Below are 7548 nucleotides of genomic sequence, written 5' to 3' on the forward strand. Positions count from 1 at the left end.
GATCTGAGGAAATATAAGGAGAGAATTATTGTCCAAAGAAGAATACAACAGATATAAAAGAGTTAAGTCTGTATGCTAAAGAAAGCTTCTATTAGAGTCATTCTATTGCTTCTCCTTTGGCTTTGGTTACGTAGGAGAGCAGAATTTTGCCACCTCAAAATACGTCTCTTTAACATTAGGATTATTTTAGGTTGATTATTTTTAAGAAACAAAAGACTCAAGAAGGGCTCTTTACCTCACTGTTAACTGCCTAAAAGAATCTAGATAAAAGGCTTGGTCCAGGAAGAGCTATCATCAAATAACTACAAAGAATATAGGTTAGGTGTTGCAGGGGGAACTCCTCAGGGCTTAGAGACCGAGTCCTCTCTAAATCCCATTGACTCTGCATGGCCCCATAAACATTTGTTTTTCCATCTCCATGTGAATTTCTTTCCTTCCTTTGAAGTCCTAGACTCCAACCCCATCTCCTTAGTTCAGAATGGCATATAAGCCCCAATTGCCTGACCACATGCGAGCCTCATATTCTTATAGAACTCCAGTACACACATAATTAATTGGTTTTTCTTCTGCTTGTCTGTCTCATGTCAATTTAATTCTTAGAGCAGCCAGAAGAATCTAGAAAGGTAGAAGATTTTTTCACTCACCAACAGCTGAAATCAATATAATAGCTTACATATTCACATTCCTTTGCCTAGTCTGCTCCAGCAGGTCCTGAAAATCAGGCAGGACTGGGAAAAAGACCGAAAGTCACTTTACTAGTGTCCTGTTCGTGTGCAGAGCAGTCTAGGCTGCCTATGGCTTGGTTTGTTGTTCCCACCTACTATTTACCTAAGGGTTCACCTCATCCAGAAGTGAGAGAATAAAACAAAGTCAAAATATTATTTTGCAAATACAGTAAAAAAAAACATCAAATATTTTTGAAAGCAAACTATAGGGTATAAACACTGTGATAGCCAAGTTAAGGGTCAGTTTGATAAAGAAGTTCTTAGAATCAATGTAAAATGAAAAGAAGTAAAAATCTAAGTGAAAAAGAGTCCCTAATTAAGAAGCATTTCATATTAATTTTAGTTTCATAGATTTTATGTTCAAGACAAGCTGAGAAAGTCACCTATTAAGATAAGAACATCAATCACCACTCATCTCACATTGTCACTTTACAAGATTGCCCTTCAACATATATTGCATTCACTAATACTAATACCAGCCAGAATTGATAATGACGGCATTTATCTGTCCATTTAGCTAGCGTGGGAGAAAACAAGATCGATGACATTCACTGCAACTTGGAGCCTGCTCCAACTGTTCCATTGAAACCACTTTTATAATTACTGAAACCAACACATACTGTTTTGTCCTTATCTTAGTTAACCTTATTTGTTGTTTTTCTTTTAATTTGATCTATTGATCATCTCTTCCTCCTAAATCTCCCTTCTCTCTTGGCTTATGAAATCACACTTTCCTGGTTTGATTACTGTCTGAAAATTCCTTCACTAAAACTTCTTCCTATGTCAAATCCTTATATCACCATCACTACACCATAACTAAAATATTCTAATACATACAAATTAATGTCCCCTCAAGTGCACTGTTATTTGTTACTATAAAAAAATTTCAATTATGAAATTCTAATTAGAAACTAAATTCAGAATAAATAAAAATGCTTGTAATCTGACTCTATTGGATGAAATACAAAATCCCACGTACCACTGAAAATATTCCACAGATTGCTTCTATACTTAAAGAGTTGTATCTTAAAAGGATATAGGGTCTTTATGTACAGCAAGGAAAAATAGAATTTCTTCTAATTTGCACTTTTTATAACATTAAAAATGCCTTCACAGTTATTAAGTAAAGAACACAGGTATAAATATAACACGGTAAGTTTATGTTTTATTTCCAATGCCATAATCCTAAAGAATCATCCAAAAAATAACAAGTAAATTCACTAGATGCAACAAAATGAAAACTACTCTGTGAGTATAGCATTCTATCAACTAGAAATCCTTGCTGCCTTAAACAAGCACTTCTGTACTTTAAGGTACAAGGATTATTAGTTCTCAAATAATGATGCGAAAGTGACCTGTATCAATAAAGAAAAACTGAATTATTTTGAACATTACACTTAAATACTATACAAAGTATTTGTATATCCTTATACAAACCGCAATATTCAATTAACTAATAAATTTTTTCCTCACAATTGTTAAACTGTACAAAATCAGAAAATAAAAATAAAATTTTGAGTTTGAAAAATTGAAACTAGGGAAAGATCACTTCAACTTTTGGCAAGTATGCTATGAATCAATAGTTAAGACTTCCATTTTAAACTTTATCTCAAAATGTAGAAAGTACAGAGGAAACAGTTCAGTTCAGACAATTGGTGCAGCTCTCACTCCTAAGGTTCCACCCACGATTGATGCAAACCCCCTACTTACAGTAAATCATTTGAAACATATAGACAATGCTCATCTTTTCATATCACAAAATGCTATGACAGTTTGACATTTGGGTCTATAAGAATACATTTCCTCAAGACAAAATGTCAGAATTTTAAGTTACTGTTAATTCACCTCTTTTAATGAAATGAATAGCCTAAATGCTGAGATTTTCAGCTATAAATGAAACAGTCTGTTCACTCATGACATAAATCTTTTGCCTTTCACCTGCTGTCCATCTGACTTTACATTGCGCACTTCTTGAGGACAAGGACCTTATCCCATTTATGTCAGCATAACTAATGCCTGGCACTTGGAGACTTAGACTTCATTCACAGAAACTAAACATTCATCTAAGTATTTGTTTGATAAATATAATCAAGTTTTTAAAGTTGCAGTTGTGCCACATCTAAGGATACCAAGACAAGTAAACACATTGTTTTCTCCATGGGCCTCTACAGATAATTAAATTACAATGTGATTGGGCTATAGTAGAGTCATGCTGGAGCACCTATGGAGGTATGAAAAAAAAACTCTGACTTTCTCTTCAGGGAGATAACGTTTGAAAGGAGACTTGAAGAAGAAGTGGGTTTTAAAAGGCTAACAAGACCAGACAGAAAAAGTTGAAAATCACATGGTATCACTTATATGTGGGATATGAACCTAAAAGCAACAAATGAACAGGAAAAACAGAGACTCATGGACGTGAACAATAGACTAATGGTTACTGGAGGGTAGGGGAGAAGGGGGAAGGGAAAGGTAGATGGAGTAAAGGGGGTCAAATATGTGGTGACAGAAAGAAATCTATGGGAGGTAAACACAGTGTAAATATATATACACACACACACACACACACACACACACACACACACACACACACATGCCTTACTGTTAAAATGTACAGCTGAAACTTATTGGATTTCATTAACCAATGTCACCATGACAAATAAATAAATAAATAAATAAATGGTCGACAAGGAAGAAACAAGCATACTAGCAGATGGACAGTAATGGAATACGGATAAACCAGGGAAGTGGAAGACTCTTGCATCGTCAGGGAAGGGAGAGTAGTAAGTGGATAATGGCTGAGCAGCAGGAGTTAAGGGGGTGGGGTGAGTTGTTAATTAATCAGCAGCGTAGAAGATGGACTTAAGGGTGCCAAAACCACAGTCAAAGACAGCAGCCAGAAAAATGTTGCAATGTCTTAATTAGGCAGTACCAGTAAGAATGGAAAAATGAGTGCCAAGCAATGTGCCAAATTTTTCATGGATTACTTTATTTAATATTTTAAAAACTTCCTATTAAGTAGATATTTTTAATTGTTCTCATTTTACAGGTGAGAAGTGTTAAGAAATCTGCCCAGATTTACACAACTTTAGGTAGCAAAGCCAGGTCTCAAAGTGAAGTTTAATACAAAATCTTGTCTAATAAGCACAGTGTCAAAAGAGTAAAACATCTGTATGTGAGGAGGGGATGCACGTCTTGTTCATCATATCATCAATGCCTAGCATTTGTCTTGACAGTCGTAGGTGCTCGATATTGGCTGGATGTTGAATGAATTAACGTACCACCAAAGTCAGCAGAAATAAGTTACAAGGAGCAGTCAACACGTCAAATGCCACAGTAAGGTCAAGTAAGATAAGGACAGAAAATTGTAAACTGGATTGGTTAGAACTTTGGGGACCTTTGACAGAGCAGTTTCAGTGGAGGGGTGGGGGCAGAAGATTGAGTATAATGGTTTTGCGGAGTGTGTGGCAAAGTGCAGAAACAGAAATAATAGTTTTTAGCTGAATCCATAGTATTATCTAAAGGCTAAAATTACTTATTACATAAAATTATAACAAATCTGACCTCTATATGGAAAGAGAAATGGTCCCCTATTGAGAATTAAGTGAATAAAGAGAGTTACGGCACCGAAGATATGGCACGAACTGGGGTTCTGGATTTTCTAAGGTGATACCTATTAATAACAGAGAGAACTTAGTGTCTTTCTAGGTCCAGAGACCATACTTACCACCCAACAAGGGCATCAGTCTCCACTAACATGAGAAAATACCAAAGCGAGAGCCATACCTTCAAGTTGCTTAAACTTCAACTGAGGAGCTAAATATTTTGCCAACTAGTTACTTCTGTGAACTGTAGAAACAACATCATTATTTTTTGATTAATTACTTAAGCTTCATCAACATAGTATCTAAGTAATGTAACTATACCTCAGGTCCAAACTGAAAAGATTTCAACATTTTAAGGTGATTATCTTTTTAAAGAAACAATTACTTTTTTCCAGCTTTACTGAAATATAATTGACATATAACACTGTAAGCTGAAGATGTACAACGTGTTGATTTGATACTTAAATATTGCAAAATGACTGCCGCCACAGTGTTAGCTAACCTCTGGATTATGTCACATAATCGCCATTTCTTTTTTATGTGAGAACATTTAAGATCTACTCTCTTAACAGTTTTCCAGTATACAATACATTATTTTTAACTACAGTCACAATACTGTGCATTAGATCACCAGAACTTATTCATCTTCTAACTGAAAGTTTATACTCTTTGACCAACATCTCCCCATTTTCCCCACCCCAGCTCCTGGTAACTACCATTCTACTCTCTGTTTCTGAGTTTGACTTTTTTAGATTCCACATATAAGTAATAGCATACAGTATTTGTCAAGAGACAATTATTTTACCTAGCAAGACCATAAGACATTTGTCAACTAAGTTTGAAACCTAGATGAGACTTTTATAGAAATATTCTAGTGTCATGCCAACCTATGAAGTTGGTTTTCACCCCCTCAGAAGAGATTAAGGGTAAATATTATGTATACCTAAATACTAACAAAGGACAAATGTTGAAAAGAAATTCCACTGCCCAAATTGTAATTTTAAGGGATATTTTTTTGAATCTGATATATCAATAGTTTCATTTGAATCTTAGTGGAGTGAGATAAAACCTTTGTAGTTTCTGAGTACTTTATAGTTCAGTAAGTAACTGAATATACTCACTGAACTATATTTGTTCTTAATCTATCAAAGATTAAACAGTGATTTTCTACTATTTTAGAGGCTTATAATTCTCCTTTTGCTGCATCTGTGGCACCTGTCTTGCTACAAAAAGAACACAGCATATCTCATATATCTACTTCTAAGCATAGTTGAACTGAAATTGCCTTAATATTTTTAAAATTTGATTAGATACTTCAAGTTAACAGGACATATATTTAGATTTAAAAAATGAGGTTTTTATATCTTTGATCTGACAAAGAATTTGCTAAGCATAGTAATAGGGGAAACCTTCTAACATTAATTCTTGAATACCCAAAAGAATAAGTATTATTAGAAGCATAGTAAGTGCTTCAGGCACAAAAATATTCGTAATGGTAAAGTTTACAGTTTGTATATTTTGAGAATATGTTAAGGTACGCTTTAAAATATACATAGGATATAAAATTTAATAGTGAGAAATGTGACATAATGGAGATGAAGCCAAACCCTGAGTATTGTGGAATACTTTTTTCACTCAGAAACTACATCTAAAAAAGTAAAGCATCAGAAAATATACTCCAACATTATCAGTTGTTACTCCTTCCTTTCAAAGAGTAAAGCGCAGGAACCAATGGAGAAAGAACTATGAGTAAACTAATAAGAAAAAGAATTTCTCTCTCAGATGTAGAAAATCCTGAATCTACTGATGGAAAAGGCACAAGATTCAGCCAAGATTGGTAAGAAAACAAACACACACACACACACACACACACACACACACACACACACTAATGGAGTTACAGATATATAGACATATGATAATGAAACATAACCTGCAAATTTGTAATAGAAATATAAATGAAGATTACTGATATAGAAGAAGGGAAACTACTGACAAATGCCAGTCAAATTTTATTCATAATCTGGAGCTAAACAATCTCAGCAAAACCCAGGAGTTGGGACACTGAAGAGAAACAGGAGAGAGCTGGGGAGGAGAAAAGTAGCAGCATTCTAAAAGTCCCTTCTGAAAGGGATCTAGGTCACTAGAGGAAAACTACATTTTACTAGGGAAATAAGTGACATTTTGCTTTAAAATAATGAAAAACACATGGATCTAATTTTAGTAGCAAGAAAAGGAAGATAACCAATAACACCATGGGAAAGTAGAACAGAACCTTTAAACTACAAAGGTAAAATATAAATTTATATATTGAATTCCTATATAGAGAGAATTTCAAAATGAAATTCATACATAATGACTTTCAACATGTTCAAAACAGCAAAAATAAGGTAAAGAAAAATTACATAAAATAAATAATTATCATTAATCAAGATGAAAGAAAGAAAATCAGTCAAGTATGCATTTCACTAAATGTAAACAAATACATTCTCCTATCAAATGACAGAAATTCTCGCCTCGTCTATAAAAATTACACTTACAAAAACCTTTTCTAGAAAGGTTGAAAATAAGCAGTAGACAATAAAATTCCAAGAAACAACAAGAAGAAAAAACCAAGAAGGGAAAAGCAATATCAATATCAAACACAATAGAATTAAGATTAAGAGTGCTCATCGGGATAAATAGACATTATACAAAAAGATCATAATTTACAAGGATCGAGGAGATATAAACCTGCATAAACCAAGCAACATTGCCACTAAATGTATACAGCAAAAACAATTAAAAATAATTGCTAATGAGTATTAATTTGTTTATGGAATGATAAAAAATGCTCTAAAACTGATCGTAGTAATTAATGGTTGTATAACTATGAACTTTCTAAAAACCCACTGAACATCAAACTTTAAATGGGTGAACTGTATGTATGTGAATTATATTTCAATAAAGCTATTATATGTATTAAAAATGAATGAACTCTTTATAATTATAATTATAGCAGAAAATTTAATACACCTCTCTCAGGATCAGATGGATCTAACAGACAAAAAAGCAAAATCACAGAGAAATTAAATAAAAGTATGTACAATAAAACAATCAATAAAAGAAAAACTTAATACAAATAAATTTGAAGTGAAAAACTCTAAATAGCCCTTTTCAGAACCAAAAACCTCAAACATTAAAAAAGCAGTCATAAATAAGTAAATATTAATGACAAAAAT

Source organism: Pteropus vampyrus, unplaced genomic scaffold, assembly GCF_000151845.1.
Source record: "Pteropus vampyrus isolate Shadow unplaced genomic scaffold, Pvam_2.0 Scaffold139, whole genome shotgun sequence".
NCBI classification, from domain to species: domain Eukaryota; kingdom Metazoa; phylum Chordata; class Mammalia; order Chiroptera; family Pteropodidae; genus Pteropus; species Pteropus vampyrus.